This window comes from Phocoena sinus, chromosome 1 (genome assembly GCF_008692025.1).
Source record: "Phocoena sinus isolate mPhoSin1 chromosome 1, mPhoSin1.pri, whole genome shotgun sequence".
In the NCBI taxonomy this organism is placed as follows: Eukaryota; Metazoa; Chordata; class Mammalia; order Artiodactyla; family Phocoenidae; genus Phocoena; species Phocoena sinus.
Genome location: NC_045763.1, coordinates 105,565,568 through 105,585,685, shown reverse-complemented (window position 1 = coordinate 105,585,685; position 20,118 = coordinate 105,565,568). Strand labels below are relative to the sequence as shown.

The 20,118-nt window shown below is 38.4% G+C and overlaps 1 protein-coding gene across 1 annotated transcript in view; it reads left to right on the top strand.

The window, feature by feature from the left end:
- SPAG17 (sperm associated antigen 17) overlaps nt 1-20,118 on the top strand; it is a 232,028-nt gene that overhangs the window by 158,492 nt on the left and 53,418 nt on the right. The window lies entirely within an intron of this gene.

The following is a 20,118-nucleotide window of genomic DNA, read 5'->3' as shown; positions in this document are numbered from 1 at the left end:
TTTCACTTGCCATATTCCCCTCCCCTCCCCCAGCTCCATGGTAGCCGTGAAAATCAACACTCTCACATGCAAAATAGCAGTGAAAGCCAGCAAGCCAGCAGCCACTGAAAGAAGAAGAAAAGATTTAGAGCTCCACAAAATATTGTCAGTGTTTGAGCTGTCTGGCCGTTTCCTGGAAACATCCACTCACAGGGGTTGTCTTTATTTGATCCGACTCTGAGCTCACTCCCTAAAAACAGCCTTTTCCCCAAACAGAGGTAATTATTTAACATTATAGCCACCGAAGTGGCAATAACAAACAAGAGGCTGAACAAAAGAGTTTAAAGGAAAAGACGTGGAACGAGAAGTCCACAGAGGGCTTTGAAAAGCTCTGACATATTCCCTGGAATCTGGAAAGCCATACTCAAGTGCAGGGCTGGGTGTATGCCCATAAAAGAAAGCCCTGATCTTTCCCTCTTGCTGATCAAGAGGCTCTGCACAAGCAGGGAGTGAAACTAAGGCGGAATTACAAAGCTAAGGTGGAATTACAAACTTCCTGCTAGAGCACTGAAAAAATACGTCAATATGCAAACGGAGCCCTCGGCAGAAGCTGAAAGACGTATTAGTGTAAAGTACTTAAGAAAATATCTGCCCAGTTATGAGCAGACCTCTAAGCAACCAAACAAACATGTTAGGCCCACTCGACAATAAATACAAACTTTAAAAAAATACTTCAGGGAAATCACTGAATAAACAGCAACAACAACAAAGCAACAATAACAAGCCCTGGGGAAACGATCTAATTTCCAGAGTTGTACATTATACTACTTGAAATGTCCAGCTTTCAACAAAAAATTATGAGACATGGGGGGAAAAAGGGAAATTATGACCCATAAACAGGGATGGGGAAGGAGGAAGCAATCAATAGAAACTACCCCTGAGGAAACCCAGACTTTGCACTTAAATAGACAAAGAAATTTAAGTCAGATGTTATGTTTAAAAAACTGAGAGAAACCTTGCGTAAAGACCTAAAGCAAAGTATGAGAATGGTTTTTCGTCAAGTATAGAATATCAATACATAGAAATTATTTTTTGTAAAAAAAGAACCACATAGAAATTCTGGAGTTGGAAAGCATAATAACTGTAATGAAAAATTTACTAATGAAGCTCAACATCAAATTTTAGCTGCCAGAGGAAATAATCAGCAAACTTGAAAATAGGTGAGTTGAGATTAACCAATCTGAGGAAGAGAGAGAAAAAAAAAATGAAGAAAAATGAACAGAGCCTCAGAAACCTGTGGGACACCATAAGGCATACTAACACATGCATAATGAGAGTCTGAGAAGGAAAAGAGAGAAGGGCAGAAATATTTGAAGAAATAATGGCTTAAAACTTCCCAAATTTGATAAAAACTGTCTATACATGCAAGAATCTCGACAAACTTCAAGTAGGATAAATTCAGAGAGATCCACACCTAAACACATCATAATCAAACTGTCAAAGATGAAGAGAGAATCTTGAAAGTAATGAGAAGAGACTCATCAAATATGAGGGATCTCCAATAGGATTAATAGCTGATTTCTCATCAGAAACTATGGAGTCTAGAAGGCACTGAGATGACATATTCAAAATGCTTAAAGAAAAAGATCATCAACAAAAACTCATTCAGTAAAATTATCTTTCTAAAATGAAAAAATCAAGATAGTTCCAGAAAAACAAAAACTGAGAGAATTCATTGCTCTTAGACATCCTCTACAAGAAAATCTAAAGGGAATCCTTCAGGCTGAAATGAAAGAACATTGCACAGTAACTCAAATACACACAAATAAATAAAGAGCAATGTTAAAGGTAACTACATAGGTAAATATAAAAGACAGTATAGATGTATTTTTGTGACTCTCTTTTCATTTGGATTTAAAAGGCAAATGCATAAAGCAATAATTATAAAAGTATATTTATGTGCTTATAATGTATAAAGATGAAATTTTTGACAATAATAACATAAAGGGCAGAGGAATAGAGCTATATGGAGCAAAGATTTTGTACAATATTGAAATTCTTAGTATCAATTTAATCTAGATAGTTATAAATTGAGATGTTTGTAATACCCAAGAAAAACTAAGAACACAACTCAAAAATATATATAAAAGAAACAAGGGAATTGAAGTGGCACACTTCAAAATATCTATTTAAAACAAAAGAAAGCAGTAATGGATGAATAGAGGGGAAACCAGAGACATAAGACATATAGAAAACAAACAGAGACTTCCATTCATGCGATCATCATGTTGCAGCATTCTTCATCAAGCCATGTGGCTGAAAGGGTCTTGGTGCTCTGACCGGGCATCAGGCCTGAGCCTCTGAGGTGGGAGAGCTCAGGCCTGACACCGGACAGGCCTGAGCTCTCTGGACAGGATATTGGACCACCAGAGACCTCCCGGCCCCTTGTAATATCAATCAGTGAGAACCCTCCTAGAGATCTCCATCTCAATGCTAAGACACAGGTCCAACGACCAGCAAGCTCCAGTGCTGGACACCCCATGCCAAAAAACTAGCAAAACAGGAACACAACACCACTCATTATCAGAGAGGCTGCTTAAAGTCATAATCAGTTCACAGACACCACAAAACACACCACTGGATGTGGTCCTGCACACCAGAAAGACAAGATCCAGTCTCAACCACCAGAACACAGGCACCAGTCCCTTCCACCAGGAAGTCAAAACAACCCACTGAACGAACCTTACCCACTGGGCGCAGACACCAATAACAACAGGAAGTACAAACCTGCAGCCTGCAAAAAGGAGACCCCCAAACACAGTAAGTTAAGCAAAATGAGAAGACAGAGAAATACGCAGCACATGAAGGAGCAAGGTAAAAACCCACCAGACCAAACAAATGAAGAGGAAATAGGCAGTCTACCTGAAAAAGAATTCAGAGTAATGATAGTAAAGATGATCCAAAATCTTGGAAATAGAATGGAGAAAATACAGGAAACGTTTAACAAGGACTTAGAAGAACTAAAGAGCAAACAAACGATGATTAACAACACAGTAAATGAAATTAGAAATTCTCTAGAAGACATCAATAGCAGAATAACTGAGGCAGAAGAATGGATAAGTGACTTAGAAGATAAAATAGTGGGAATAACTACCACAGAGCAGAATAAAGAAAAAGAATGAAAAGAATGGAGGACAGTCTCAGACACCTCTGAGACAACATTAAATGCACCAACATTCGAATTATAGGGGTCCCAGAAAAAGAAGAGAAAAAGAAAGGGACTGAGAAAATATCTGAAGAGATTAGTTGAAAACTTTCCTAATATGGGAAAGGAAATAGTCAATCAAGTCCAGGAAGTGCAGAGAGTCCCATACAGGATAAATCCAAGGAGAAACATGCCAAGACACATATTGATCAAACTATCAAAATTTAATTATAAAGAAAAAATGTTAAAAGCAGCAAGGGAAAAGCAATAAATAACTTACAGGGGAATCCCCATAAGGTTAACAGCTGATCTTTCAGCAAAAACTCTGCAAAGCAGAAGGGAGTGGCAGGACATATTTAAAGTGATAAAAGGGAAAGACCTACAACCAAGGTTACTCTACCCAGCAAGGATCTCATTCAGATTCAATGGAGAAATTAAAACCTTTACAGACAAGCAAAAGCTAAGAGAATTCAGCACCACCAAACCAGCTTTACAACAGACACTAAAGGAACTTCTCTAGGCAGGAAACACAAGAGAAGAGAAGAGCTACAAAAACAAACCCCAAACAATTAAGAAAATGGTAATAGGAACATACATATTGATAATTACCTTAAATGTAAATGGATTAAATGCTCCAACCAAAAGACACTGACTGACTGAATGGATACAAAAACAAGACCCTTATATATGCTGTCTAAAGAGACCCCTTCAGACCTGAGGAAACACACAGATTGAAAGGGAGAGGATGGAAAAACATATTCCATGCAAATGGAAATCAAAAGAAAGGTGGAGTAGCAATTCTCATATCAGACAATATAGACATTAAAATAAAGACTATTACAAGAGACAAAGAAGGACACTACATAATGATCAAGGGATCGATCCAAGAAGAAGATATAACAATTGTAAATATTTATACACCCAAACATACGAGCACTTCAGTACATGATGCAAATGCTAACAGCCATAAAAGGGGAATTCGACAGTAGCATAATCATAGTAGGAGACTTTAACACCCCACTTTCTCCAGTGGACAGATCAACCAAAGTGAAAATAAATAAGGAAGCACAAGCATTAAATGACACTTTAAACAAGATGGACTTAATTGATATTTATAGGACATTGTATCCAAAAACAGCAGAATACACTTTCTTCTCAAGAGCTCATGGACCATTCTCCAGGATAGATCATATCTTGGGTCACAAATCAAGCCTTGGTAAATTTAGGAAAATTGAATTCGTGTCAAGTATCTTTTCCGACAACAACGCTATGAGACTAGATAACAGTTACAGGAAAAAAAAAAACTGTAAAAAAAATACAAACACATGGAGGCTACACAAAATAACCAGGAGATCACTGAAGAAATCAAAGACAAAATCAAAAATACCTAGAAACAAAGGACAATGAAAACATGACAACCCAAAACCTATGGGATGCAGCAAAAGCTGTTCTAAGAGGGAAGTTTATAGCAATACAATCCTACTGCAAGAAACAGGAAAAATCTCAAATGAACAACATAATCTTACACCTAAAGCAATTAGAGAAAGAAGAACAGAAAAACCCCAAAGTTAGCAGAAGAAAATAAATCATAAAGATCAGATCAGAAATAAATGAAAAAGAAATGAAGGAAACAATAGCAAAGATCAATAAAACTAAAAGCTGGTTCTTTGAATAGATAAAGAAATTGATAAACCATTAGCCAGACTCATCAAGAAAAAAAGAGGGAAGACTCAAATCAACAGAATTAGAAATGAAAAAGAAGAAGTAACAACTGACACTGCAGAAATACAAAGGATCATGAGAGATTACTACAAGCAACTATATGCCAATAAAATGGACAACCTGGAAGAAATGGACAAATTTTTAGAAAAGCACAGCCTTCCGAGACTGAATCTGGAAGAAATAGAAAATATATACAGAACAATCACAAGTGCTGAAATTGAAACTGTGATTTGTGGCACATATATACAATGGAATATTACTCAGCCATAAAAAGAAACGAAATTGAGTTATTTGTAGTGAGGTGGATGGACTTAGAGTCTGTCATACAGAGTGAAGTAAGTCAGAAAGACAAAAACAAATACCGTATGCTAACACATATATATGGAATCTAAAAAATATAATAATAAAAATAATGGTCATGCAGAACCTAGAGGCCAGACGGGAATAAAGACACAGACCTACTAGAGAATGGACTTGAGGATATGGGGAGGGGGAAGGGTAAGCTGTGACAAAGTGAGAGAGTGGCATGGACATATATACACTACCAAACGTAAAATAGATAGCTAGGAGGAAGCAACCGCATAGCACAGGGAGATCAGCTCGGTGCTTTGTGACCACCTAGAGGGGTGGGATAGGGAGGATGGGAGTGAGGGAGATGCAAGAGGGAAGAAATATGGGGACATATGTATATGTATAACTGATTCACTTTGTTATAAAGCACAAACTAATACACCATTGTAAAGCAATTATACTCCAATAAAGATGTTTTTAAAAAAAGAAAATATTCCAACAAACAAAAGCCCAGGACCAGATGGCTTCACAGGCGAATGCTATCAAATATTTTGAGAAGAGCTAACACCTATCCTTCTCAAACTCTTCCAAAATATAGCAGAGGGAGGAACACTCCCAAATTCATTATACGAGGCCACCATCACCCTGATACCAAAACCAGACAGAGATGTCACAATTAAAGAAAACTACAGCCAATATCACTGGTGAACATAGATGCAAAAATCCTGAACAAAATACTAGGCAACGGAATCCAACAGCACACTGAAAGGATCACACAGCATGATCAAGTGGGGTTTATCCCAGGAATGCAAGGGTTCTTCAATATATGCAAATCAATCAATGTGATAAACCATATTAACAAATTGAAGGAGAAAACCCATATGACCATCTCAATAGATGCAGAAAAAGCTTTCGACAAAATTCAAGATCCATTTATGATAAAAACTCTCCAGAAACTAGGCACTGAGGGAACTTACCTCAACATAATAAAGGCCATACATGACAAACCCACAGCCAACATTGTTCTCAATGTTGAAAAATTGAAACGTTTTCCATTAAGATCAGAAACAAGACAAGGTTGCCTACTCTCACCACTGTTATTCACCATAGTTCTGGAAGTTTTAGCCACAGCAATCAGAGAAGAAAAAGAAATAAAAAGAATCCAAATGGGAAATGAAGAAGTAAAATTGTCACTGTTTGGAGATGACATGATACTATACATAGAGCATCCTAAAGGTGCTACCAGAAAACTACTAGAGCTAATCAATGAATTTGGTAAAGTAGCAGGATACAAAATTAATGCACAGAAACCTCTTGTATTCCTATATACTAATGATGAAAAATCTGAAAGAGAAATTAAGGTAACACTCCTATTTACCATTGCAACAAAAAGAATAAAATACCTAGGAATAAACCTACTTGAGACAAAAGACCTGTATGCAGAAAACTATAAGACACTGATGAAAGAAATGAAAGATGATACAAACAGATGGAGAGATATACCATGTTCTTGGATTGGAAGAATCAACATTGTGAAAATGACTATACTACCCAAAGCAATCTACCGAGTCAATGTAATCCCTATCAAACTATCAATTGCATTTTTCACAGAACTAGAACAAAAAATTTGACAATCTGTATGGAAACACAAAAGACCTCGAATAGCCAAAGCAATCTTGAGAAAGAAATACAGAGCTGGAGGAATCAAGCTTCCTGACTTCAGACTATACTACAAAGCTACAGTAACCAAGACAGTATGGTACTAGCACTAAAACAGAAATATAAATCAATGGACAGGATAGAAAGCCCAGAGATAAACCCATTCACATATGGTCACCTTATCTTTGATAAAAGAGGCATGGATATACAATGGAGAAAAGACAGCCTCTTCAATAAGTGGTGCTGGGAAAACTGGACAGCTACATGTAAAAGAATGAAATTGGAAGGCTCCCTAACACCATACACAAAAATAAACTCAAAATGGATTAAAAACCTAAATGTGGGCTTCCCTGGTGGCGCAGTGGTTGAGAGTCCTCCTGCTGATGCAGGGGACACAGGTTCATGCCCCGGTCCAGGAAGATCCCACATGCCGCCGAGTGGCTGGGCCCGTGAGCCATGGCCACTGAGCCTCCACGTCCGGGGCCTGTGCTCTGCAATGGGAGAGCCCACAACAGTGAGAGGCCCGCATACCAAAAAAAAAAAAAAAAAAAAAAAAACCTAAATATAAGGCCAGACACTATAAAAACTCTTAGAGGAAAACATAGGCAGAACACTCTATGACTTAAATCACAGCAAGATCCTTTTTGACCCACCTCCTTGTGTAATGGAAATAAAATAAAAAATAAACAAATGGGACCTAATGAAGCTTAAAAGCTTTGCACAGCAAAGAAAACCATAAACAAGATGAAAAGACAAGCCTCAGAATGGGAGAAAATATTTGCAAATGAAGAAACTGACAAAGGATTAATCTCCAAAATATTCAAGCAGCTCATACAGCTCAATATCAAATAAACTAACAACCCAATCCAAAAGTGGGTGGAAGACTTAAAAAGACATTTCTCCAAAGAAGATATACAGATTGCCAACAAACATATGAAAGGATGCTCAACATCACTAATCATTAGAGAAATGCAAATCAAAACCACAATGAGGTATCACCTCACACCGGTCAGAATGGCCATTATCAAAATATCTACAAAGAATAAATGCTGCAGAGGGTGTGGAGAAAAGGGAAGCCTCTTGCACTGTTGGTGGGAATGTAAATTGATACAGCTACTATGGAGAACAGCATGTAGGTTCCTTTAAAAACTAAAAATAGAACTCCCATATGACCCAGCCTTCCCACTACAGGGCATATACCCTGAGAAAACCATAATTCAAAAAGAGTCATGTACCACAATGTTCATTGCAGCTCTATTTACAATAGCCAGGACTTGGAAGCAAGCTAAGTGTCCATCGACAGATGAATGGATGAAGAAGATGTGGCGTATATATTACAATGGACTATTATTCAGTCATAAAAAGAAATGAAATTGAGTTATTTGTAGTGAAATGGATGGACCTAGAGTCTTTCATACAGAGTGAAGTAAGTCAGAAGGAGAAAACAAGTACCATATGCTAACACATATACATGGAATCTAAAAAAAAAAAGAATGGTTCTGATGAACCTAGTGGCAGGACAGGGATATAGACACAGACGTAGAGAATGGACTTGAGTGGATGGGGTGGGGGAAGGGTAAGCTGGGATGAAGTGATAGAATGGTATTGACATATATACATTACCAAATGTAAAATAGCTAGTGGAAAGCAGCCACATAGCACAGGGAGATCAGCTCAGTGTTTTGTGGCCACCTAGAGGGGTGGGATAGGGAGGGTGGGAGGGAGATGCAAGAGGGAGAGGATATGGGGATATATGTATACGTATAGCTGATTCACTTTGTTATACAGCAGCAACTAACACAACAATGTAAAGCCATCATACCATAATCAAGATGTTTAAAAAAAAAAAGAAAAAGAAAACAAATAGAAATTTGGAAGATTCAAATCTGACCTAATCAGTAATGACATTAAATATAAATGGATTAAACAACCCAATCAAAATGCAGATATTGGAAGAATGGATTACAAAGCATGGTGCAACTGTATGCTGTCAACAAGAGATACACTTTATGGTGAAAGACACAAATAGGTTGAAAGTAAAAGGATAAAAAATATATACCTGCAATAAGTAATTGAAAGGGAACTTGAGTGGCTATACAAATATCAGACAAAATAGACTTTACAACAAAATATTACAAGAAACAAAGAGGGTATGTTATAATAATAAACAGATTACTCCATCAAGAAGACGGCAACTACAAACATATTATACACTAACAACAGAGCCCAAAACACATGCGTATTTCCAGAGTTGTGCACTATACAAATTAACATGTCCAGTTAAATAGTAAAAATTGGCATATTTAAAAGGAGAAATGGACAATTCAACAATATTTGGAGACATTAGTACCTCACTTGGAGTAATGGATAAAAGAATACATAAGATCAAGAGAATAATAAGACTTAATCAGCAGAATAAACCATGCAGACCTCCTAGACATGTATAGAACACTCCACTCAGTAATAGAATACATTATGCTCAAGTGTAAATGGAACATTGTCCAGGAAAGACCATGTGTTACACCACAAAACAAGTCTCAATAGATTAAAAAGGATTGAAATCATACAAAATATGTTCTCCTACCACAACAGAATGAAATAACGCATAATGGAATCAATAGCAAAAAGAAGTTTGGGAAATGCACAAATATATGAAAAATAACACAAAGAATAAATCACAGGGAAATTTAAAAATACTTTGAAATGACTAAAAATAAAATTAACATACCAAAACTTAATTGAAGCAGCAAAAGCTATATATATAGTTTTAAATGTCTATATATATATCTTTAAATCTCTCTCTCTCTATTTTATATATATATATATATATATGTAGCTTTAAATGTCAAAATGCCCATATTAAAAATGAAGATCTTGAATCAATAACCTAACTTTCCACCCTAAGAAACTAGAAAAAAGAAGGCAAACTAAACCCAAAGCAAGCATATGGAAGTAAATAGTAAAGATTAGAGTACAAATAAATGAAAAAATAGAGAAAAATCAGCAAAACCAGAAGTTGGTTCTCTGATAAATCTTTAGCTGGACTTACAGGGAGAGATAGACAGACAAACAGAAGGAGAAAGAAGGGGTGGGGAGAGAGAAGACTCAAATTACTAAAATTAAAAATGAAAGAGAAGACATTACTACCCACCTTACAGAAATATAAAAGATTATAAAGAAATACTGTGAACAATTATACATCAACAAATTAGATATAGATAAAATAGATTTCTGGAAAGGCACAAACTGCCTAACGTAACTCGAGAAAAAATAAAATATCAGAATAGACCTAAAACGAGTAAAGAGATTGAATTAATAATTTTAAAAATTGCAGACAGCAAAGCCCAGGCCCAGATTGTTTCACTGGTAAATTATACCAAACATCTATGGAAGAATTAACACTGAACAGTCTTTCACAAACTCTTCCAAAATATTGAAGAGACAGACAGTAATAAGAGTTAGTGGGGATGTGAAGAAATGTAAAACCCTCATTAATTGCTAATGAGAATGTATAATGGTGCAGTCACTTTGGAAAACAGTTTGGCAGTTCCGCCAAAAATTAAAAATAGAGTTCTCATACAACCCAGCATTTCTACTCCTGGGTAGATATCCAAGGGAAATTAAACATATAGCCACACAAAACTTATACACAGGATCTCTAGGGGGACCTTGAAGATGGCGGAAGAGTAAGACGCGGAGATCGCCTTCCTCCCCACGGATACACCAGAAATACATCCACACGTGGAACAACTCCTACAGAACTCCTACTGAAGGCTGGCAGAAGACCTCAGACCTCCCAAAAGGCAAGAAACTCCCCACGTAACTGGGTACGGCAAAAGAAAAAACAGAGACAAAAGAATAAGGACGGCACCTGCATCAGTGGGAGGGAGCTGTGAAGGAGGAAAAGTTTCCACACACTAGGAAGCCCCTCCGTGGGCGGAGACTGCGGGAGGCAGAGGGGGGAGTTTCGGGACCGCGGAGTAGTGCACAGCGACGGGTGCGGAGGGCAAAGCGGGGAGATTCCTGCACAGACGATCGGTGCCGACCGGCACTCACCAACCCGAGAGGCTTGTCTGCTCACCCGCCGGGGCGGGCGGGGCTGCCAGCTGAGGCTCGGGTTTTGGTTTTGGACGGAGATCAGGGAGAGGACTGGGGTTGGCGGCTTGAACATAGCCTGAAGGGGTTAGTGCACCACGACTAGCCGGGAGGGAGTTCGGGGAAAAGCCTGCACCTGCCGAAGAGGCAAGAGACTTTTTCTTCCCTCTTTGTTTCCTGGTGCGCGAGGAGAGGGGTTTAAGAGCGCTGCTTAAAGGATCTCCAGAGACGGGCGCGAGCCGCGGCTAAAAGCGCGAACCCCAGAGACGGGCGCGAGCCGCGGCTGAAAGCGCAAACCCCAGAGACGGGCGCGAGCCGCGGCTAAAACCGCAGACCCCAGAGCCAGGCGGGAGACGCTAAGGCTGCTGCTGCCGCCACCAAGAGGCCTGTGTGCGAGCACAGGTCACTCTCCACACCCCTCTTCCGCGGAGCCTGTGCAGGCCGCCACTGCCGGGTTCCCGGGATCCGGGGACAGCTTCCCCGGGAGTACGCACGGCGGGCCTCAGGCTGGTGCAGCGTCACGCCGGCCTCTGCCGCCGCAGGCCCGCCCCGCACGCAGTGCCCCTCCTTCCCCCATCCCCCAACCCCCGGCCTGAGTGAGCCGGAGCCCCCGAATCAGCGGCTCCTTTAACCCCGTCCTGTCTGAGCGAAAAAACAGACGCCCTCCAGCGACCTACACGCAGAGGCAGGGCCAAATCCAAAGCTGAGCTCCTGTGAGCTGTGAGAACAAAGAAGAGAAAGGGAAATCTCTCCCAGCAGCCACAGAAGCAGCGGATTAAAGCTCCACAATCAACTTGATATACCCTGCATCTGTGGAATACCTGAATAGACAAGGAATGATCCCAAATTGAAGAGGTGGACTTTAGGAGCGAGACATATGATTTTTTTCCCTTTTCCTCTTTTTGTGAATGTGTACGTGTATGCTTCTGTGTGAGATCTTGTCTGTATACTCTTGCTTCCACCATTTGTCCTAGGGCTCTATCCGTCCATGACTTTTTTTTAAAAATTCTTTTTCTTAATAATTAAGTTTAATTGTAATAACTTTATTATACTTTACCTTCGTTCTTTCTTTCTTTCCTTCCTTCCTTCCCTCCTTTAGACAACGAATCACCCCAAATTGAGGAGGTGGTCTCAGGGAGCAGGATTTATGATTTTTCCCCCTTTACCTCTTTTTGTGAAGGTGTATGTGTATGCTTCTGTGTAAGATTTTCTCTGTATAGCTTTGCTTCCAACATTTGTCCTAAGGTGCTATCCGTCCCTTTTTTTTTTTTTTCTAAATATTTTTTAATTCAATAACTATATTATACTTTATTTTATTTTTACTGTATCATCTTTCTTTCTGTCTTTTTTCCTTCTTTCCCTCCTTCCTTCCTTCCTCCCTCCCTCCCTCCCTCCCTCCTTTCTTTCCTTCTTTGCTTCTTTCTTCCTTCCTTCCTTTCCTCCTTTCCTTCTTTCTTTACTCATACTTCTACTAATTCTCCCTACTTTTTCTCCCTTTTATTCTGAGCTGTGTGGATGAACGGCTCTTGGTGCTCCAGCCAGGAGTCAGGGCTCTGCCTCTGAGGTAGGAGAGCCAACTTCAGGACACTGGTCAACAAGAGACCTCCCAGCTCCACATAATATTAAACGCTGGAAATCTCCCAGAGACCTCCATCTTAACACCAGCACCCAGCTTCACTCAACGACCAGCAAGCCACAGTGCTGGACAACCTATGCCAAACAACTAGCAAAACAGGAACACAACCCCACCCATTAGCAGAGAGGCTGCCTAAAATCATAATAAGGCCACAGACACCCCAAAACACACCACCAGACGTGAACCTGCCCACTAGAGAGACAAGATCCAGCCTCATCCAGCACAACACAGGCACTAGTCCCCTCCACCAGGAAGCCTACACAACCCACTGAAACAACCTTAGCCACTGGAGACAGACATCAAAAACAACGGGAACTACGAAAGTGCAGCCTGCAAAAAGGAGACCCCAAACACAGTAAGATAAGCAAAATGAGAAGACAGAAAAACACACAGCAGATGAAGGAGCAAGATAAAAACCCACCAGACCTAACAAATGAAGAGGAAATAGGCAATCTACCTGAAAAAGAATTCAGAATAATGATAGTAAGGATGATCCGAAATCTTGGAAGTAGAATGGACAAAATGCAAGAAACAGTTAACAAGGACCTACAAGAACTAAAGACGAAACAAGCAACGATGAACAATGCAATAAATGAAATTAAAATCACTCTAGATAGGATCAATAGCAGAATAACTGAGGCAGAAGAACGGATAAGTGACCTGGAAGATAAAGTAGTGGAAATAACTACTGCAGAGCAGAATAAAGAAAAAAGAATGAAAAGAACTGAGGACAGTCTCAGAGACCTCTGGGACAACATGAAACGCACCAACATTCGAATTATAGGGGTTCCAGAAGAAGAAGAAAGAAAGAAAGGGACTGAGAAAATATTTGAAGAGATTATAGTTGAAAACTTCCCTAATATGGGAAAGGAAATAGTTAATCAAGTCCAGGAAGCACAGAGGGTCCCATACAGGATAAATACAAGGAGAAACACGCCAAGACACATATTAATCAAACTGTCAAAAATTAAATACAAAGAAAGCATATTAAAAGCAGCAAGGGAAAAACAACAAATAACACACAAGGGAATCCCCATAAGGTTAACAGCTGATCTCTCAGCAGAAACCCTACAAGCCAGAAGGGAGTGGCAGGACATACTGAAAGTGATGAAGGAGAATAGCCTGCAACCAAGACTACTCTACCCAGCAAGGATCTCATTCACATTTGATGGAGAAATTAAAACCTTTACAGACAAGCAAAAGCTGAGAGAGTTCAGCACCACCAAACCAGCTTTACAACAAATGCTAAAGGAACTTCTCTAGACACGAAACACAAGAGAAGGAAATGACCTATAGTAGCGAACCCAAAACAATATATAAAATGGAAATAGGAACATACATATCGATAATTACCTTAAATGTAAATGGACTAAATGCTCCCACCAAAAGACACAGATTGGCTGAATGGATACAAAAACAAGACCCTTATATATGCTGTCTACAAGAGACCCACTTCAGAACTAGAGACACATACAGACTGAAAGTAAGGGGATGGAAAAAGATATTCCATGCAAATGGAAACCAAAAGAAAGCTGGAGTAGCAATTCTCATATCAGACAAAATAGACTTTAAAATAAGGACTATTAAAAGGGACAAAGAAGGACACTACATAATGATCAAGGGATCGATCCAAGAAGAAGATATAACAATTGTAAATATTTATGCACCCAACATAGGAGCACCTCAATACATAAGGCAAATACTAACAACCATAAAAGGGGAGATCAACAGTAACACATTCATAGTAGGGGACTTTAACACCCCACTTTCACCCATGGACAGATCATCCAAAATGAAAATAAATAAGGAAACACAAGCTTTAAATGATACATTAAACAAGATGGACTTAATTGATATTTATAGGACACTCCATCCAAAAACAACAGAATACACATTTTTCTCAAGTGCTCATGGAACATTCTCCAGGATAGATCATATCTTGGGTCACAAATCAAGCCTTGGTAAATTTAAGAAAACTGAAATTGTATCAAGTATCTTTTCCGACCACAACGCCATGAGACTAGATATCAATTACAGGAAAAGATCTTTAAAAAATACAAACACATGGAGGCTAAACAATACACTACTTAATAATGAAGTGATCACTGAAGAAATCAAAGAGGAAATAAAAAAATACCTAGAAACAAATGACAATGGAGACACAACGACCCAAAACCTATGGGATGCAGCAAAAGCAGTTCTAAGGGGGAAGTTTATAGCAATACAAGCCCACCTTAAGAAGCAGGAAACATCTCGAATAAACAACCTAACCTTGCACCTCAAGCAATTAGAGAAAGAAGAACAAAAAAACCCCAAAGCTAGCAGAAAGAAAGAAATCATAAAAATCAGATCAGAAATAAATGAAAAAGAAATGAAGGAAACAATAGCAAAGATCAATAAAACTAAAAGCTGGTTCTTTGAGAAGATAAACAAAATAGATAAACCACTAGCCAGACTCATCAAGAAAAAAAGGGAGAAGACTCAAATCAATAGAATTAGAAATGAGAAAGGAGAAGTAACAACTGACACTGCAGAAATAAAAAAAATCATGAGAGATTACTACAAGCAACTCTATGCCAATAAAATGGACAATCTGGAAGAAATGGACAAATTCTTAGAAATGCACAACCTGCCAAGACTGAATCAGGAAGAAATAGAAAATATGAAGAGACCAATCACAAGCACTGAAATTGAAACTGTGATTAAAAATCTTCCAACAAACAAAAGCCCAGGACCAGATGGCTTCACAGGTGAATTCTATCAAACGTTTAGAGAAGAGCTAACACCTATCCTTCTCGAACTCTTCCAAAATATAGCAGAGGGAGGAACACTCCCAAATTCCTTCTACGAAGCCACCATCACCTTGATACCAAAACCAGACAAGGATGTCACAAAGAAAGAAAACTACAGGCCAATATCACTGATGAACATAGATGCAAAAATCCTCAACAAAATACTAGCAAACAGAATCCAACAGCACATTAAAAGGATCATACACCATGATCAAGTGGGGTTTATTCCAGGAATGCAAGGATTCTTCAATATACGCAAATCTATCAATGTGATAAACCATATTAACAAATTGAAGGAGAAAAACCATATGATCATCTCAATAGATGCAGAGAAAGCTTTCGACAAAATTCAACACCCATTTATGATAAAAACCCTCCAGAAAGTAGGCATAGAGGGAACTTTCCTAAACATAATAAAAGCCATATATGACAAGCCCACAGCAAACATCATCCTCAATGGTGAAAAACTGAAAGCATTTCCACTAAGATCAGGAACAAGACAAGGTTGCCCACTCTCACCACTCTTATTCAACATAGTTTTGGAAGTTTTAGCCACAGCAATCAGAGAAGAAAAGGAAATAAAAGGAATCCACATCGGAAAAGAAGAAGTAAAGCTGTCACTGTTTGCAGATGACATGATACTATACATAGAGAATCCTAAAGATGCTACCAGAAAACTACTAGAGCTAATCAATGAATTTGGTAAAGTAGCAGGATACAAAATTAATGCACAGAAATCTCTGGCATTCCTATATACTAATGATGAAAAATCTGAAAGTGAAATCAAGAAAACACTCCCATTTACCATTGCAACAAAAAGAATAAAATATCTAGGAATAAACCTACCTAAGGATACGAAAGACCTGTATGCAGAAAATTATAAGACACTGATGAAAGAAATTAAAGATGATACAAATAGATGGAGAGATATACCATGTTCTTGGATGGGAAGAATCAACATTGTGAAAATGACTCTACTACCCAAAGCAATCTACAGATTCAATGCAATCCCTATCAAACTACCACTGGCATTTTTCACAGAACTAGAACAAAAAATTTCGCAATTTGTATGGAAACACAAAAGACCCCGAATAGCCAAAGCAATCTTGAGAACGAAAAAAGGAGCTGGAGGAATCAGGCTCCCTGACTTCAGACTATATTACAAAGCAACAGTCATCAAGACAGTATGGTACTGGCACAAAAACAGAAAGACAGATCAGTGGAACAGGATAGAAAGCCCAGAGATAAACCCACGCACATATGGACACCTTATCTTTGATAAAGGAGGCAGGAATGTACAGTGGAGAAAGGACAGCCTCTTCAATAAATGGTGCTGGGAAAACTGGACAGGTACATGTAAAAGTATGAGATTAGATCACTCCCTAACACCATACACAAAAATAAGCTCAAAATGGATTAAAGACCTCAATGTAAGGCCAGAAACTATCAAACTCTTAGAAGAAAACATAGGAAGAACACTCTATGACATAAATCACAGCAAGATCCTTTCTGACCCACCTCCTAGAGTAATGGAAATAAAAACAAAAATAAACAAATGGGACCTAATGAAACTTCAAAGCTTTTGCACAGCAAAGGAAACCATAACCAAGACCAAAAGACAACCCTCAGAATGGGAGAAAACATTTGCAAATGAAGCAACTGACAAAGGATTAATCTCCAAAATTTACAAGCAGCTCATGCAGCTCAATAACAAAAAAACAAACAACCCCATCCAAAAATGGGCAGAAGACCTAAATAGACATTTCTCCAAAGAAGATATACAGAATGCCAACAAACACATGAAAGAATGCTCAACATCATTAATCATTAGAGAAATGCAAATCAAAACTACAATGAGATATCATCTCACACCAGTCAGAATGGCCATCATCAAAAAATCTAGAAACAATAAATGCTGGAGAGGGTGTGGAGAAAAGGGGACACTCTTGCACTGCTGGTGGGAATGTGAATTGGTTCAGCCACTGTGGAGAACAGTATGGAGGTTCCTTAAAAAACTACAAATAGAATTACCATATGACCCAGCAATCCCACTACTTGGCATATACCCTGAGAAAACCAAAATTCAAAAAGAGTCATGTACCAAAATGTTCATTGCAGCTCTATTTACAATAGCCAGGACATGGAAACAACCTAAGCGCCCATCATCGGATGAATGGATAAAGAAGATGTGGCACATATACACAATGGAATATTACTCAGCCTTAAAAAGAAATGAAATTGAGCTATTTGTAATGAGATGGATAGACCTAGAGTCTGTCATACAGAGTGAAGTAAGTCAGAAAGAAAAAGACAAATACCGTATGCTAACACATATATATGGGATTTAAGGGAAAAAAATGTCATGAAGAACCTAGGGGTAAGATAGGAATAAAGACGCAGACCTACTGGAGAACGGACTTGAGGGTATGGGGAGGGGGAGGGGTGAGTTTTGACAGGGCGAGAGAGAGTCATGGACATATACACACTAACAAACGTAGTAAGGTAGATAGCTGGGGGGAAGCAGCCGCAAGGCACAGGGATATTAGCTCGGTGCTTTGTGACAGCCTGGAAGGGTGGGATGGGGAGAGTGGGAGGGAGGGAGATGCAAGAGGGAAGACATATGGGAACATATGTATATGTATAGCTGATTCACTTTGTTATAAAGCAGAAACTAACACACCATTGTAAAGCAATTATACCCCAATAAAGATGTTAAAAAAAAAAAAAAAAAAAAAAAAACTTATACACAGTTGTTGATTGCAGCATTTTTAATAATAACAAGACTGTGAAAACAACTCCAATGTCCATCAACTCATGAATAAACAAAATTTGATATATCCATATAATGGAATATTATCCATAAAACAGAATGAAGTTTTTTTAGATTTTATTGATTTTAATTCAATTTTTATTTTACATTTTAATTTTAATTTTCTATTGGAGTATAGTTGATTTAAAATATTGTGTTAGTTTCAGGTGTACAGCAAGGTGAATACATATACATATATTCTTTCTTTCTCAGATTCTTTCCCCATATAGGTTATTACAGAATATTGAGTAGAGTTCCCTGTGCTATACAGTGGGTCCTTGTTTATTATCTGTTTTATATATATATTAGTGTGTATATATTAATCCCAAACTTCTAATTTATCCCTCCTCCAACCTTTCCCCTTTGATAACTGTAAGCTTGTTTTCAAAGTCTGTGAGTCTGTTTCTGTTTTGTTAGTAAGTTCATTTGTATCTTTTTTTTAGATTCCACATATAAATGATATTTGTCTTTCTCTGTCTGACTTACTTTACTTAGTATAATAATCTCCAAGTCCATGCATGTTGCTGCAAATGGCATTATTTCATTCTTTTTATGGCTGAGTAATATTCCATTGTGTATATGTACCACATCTTCTTTATCCATTCCTCAGCTGGTAGACATTTAGGTTGTTTCCATGTCTTGGCTGTTGTAAATAGTGCTGCAGTGAATATTGGGGTGCATGTATCTTTTTGAAGTATAGTTTTCTCCAGATATATGCCCAGGAATGGGATTGCTGGATCATATGGTAACTCTATTTTTAGCTTTTTAAGGAACCTCCATACTGTTCTCCATAGTGGTTGTACCAATTTACATTCCCACCAACAGTGTAGGAGGGTCCCCTTTTCTCCACACCATCTCCAGCATTTATTGTTTGTAGACTTTTGGCGATGGCCATTCTGACCTGTGTGAAGTGATACCTCATTGTAGTTTTGATCTGTCTGCCACAAGCCAACCACTTCCAATGGCCCTCGCTGCACAGGCTGGGACACCTCTCCCCACTCTGCCCCCACCATGGAAAGTTAAGTTTGAAGAAGGGGGAAGAGAGAAACACGGACATGAAGAGGAAGATCCATCTGGAGCTGAGGAACTGAACCCTGGCAGCTGTTTGAGAACTTGTCCTGGACAATTGCAAATCAAATGATGGGAAAATTGAGGGCTTAATGGCTGAATTTGTGAACTTAGAGTTCCTCAGTTTAATAAATGTAGGCTTGATTTCAGTTTCAAATCTCCCCAAACTACCTAAATTGAAAAAGCTTGAGCTCAGTGACAGAATCTATGGAGGTCTGGATATGTTAGCAGAAAAACTTCCAAATCTCACACATCTAAACTCAGGTGAAAAATAAACAGAATGAAGTATTGATACACGCTACAACATAGATGAATCTTGAAAACATTATGCTAAGTAAAAGAAGCCAGACAGAAGAGGCCACATGTCACGTGCTTCCATTTATATGAAATGTCTGAAATAGTCAAATCCATAGAGACAGCAGATCAATGGTTGTCAATGTCAGGAGTGATGCAGAGTGACTGCTAATGGCATCAGGGTTTCTTTGGGGGGTGATGAAAATGTTATGGAGTTAGTGATAATGTTTGCACAAGTTTTTGAATATACAAAATCCACTGCATATACACTTTAAAAAAGTGAATTTATGACATGTGAATTACATCTCAAAAAAAGAATCTATCTGAACCAGAAGTCATTACACAAAAGCTATTACTTAAGGACTGTGTCAGCCACCATAGGAATAACGATAAATAAAAGCTTCTAAAAGCATTTGTCCCATAGCTTTTACCCTCTTGGAGATGCTTCTTGCCGAAAAACATAAAAGGATTCTAGTTGTTTTGAATAGTGCCAAGTGTGTTTACTTAAGTTAAAATATGTTTTTAATATTTTATATTAAACATCTGAAATAAGGTACAAAGCAATTAC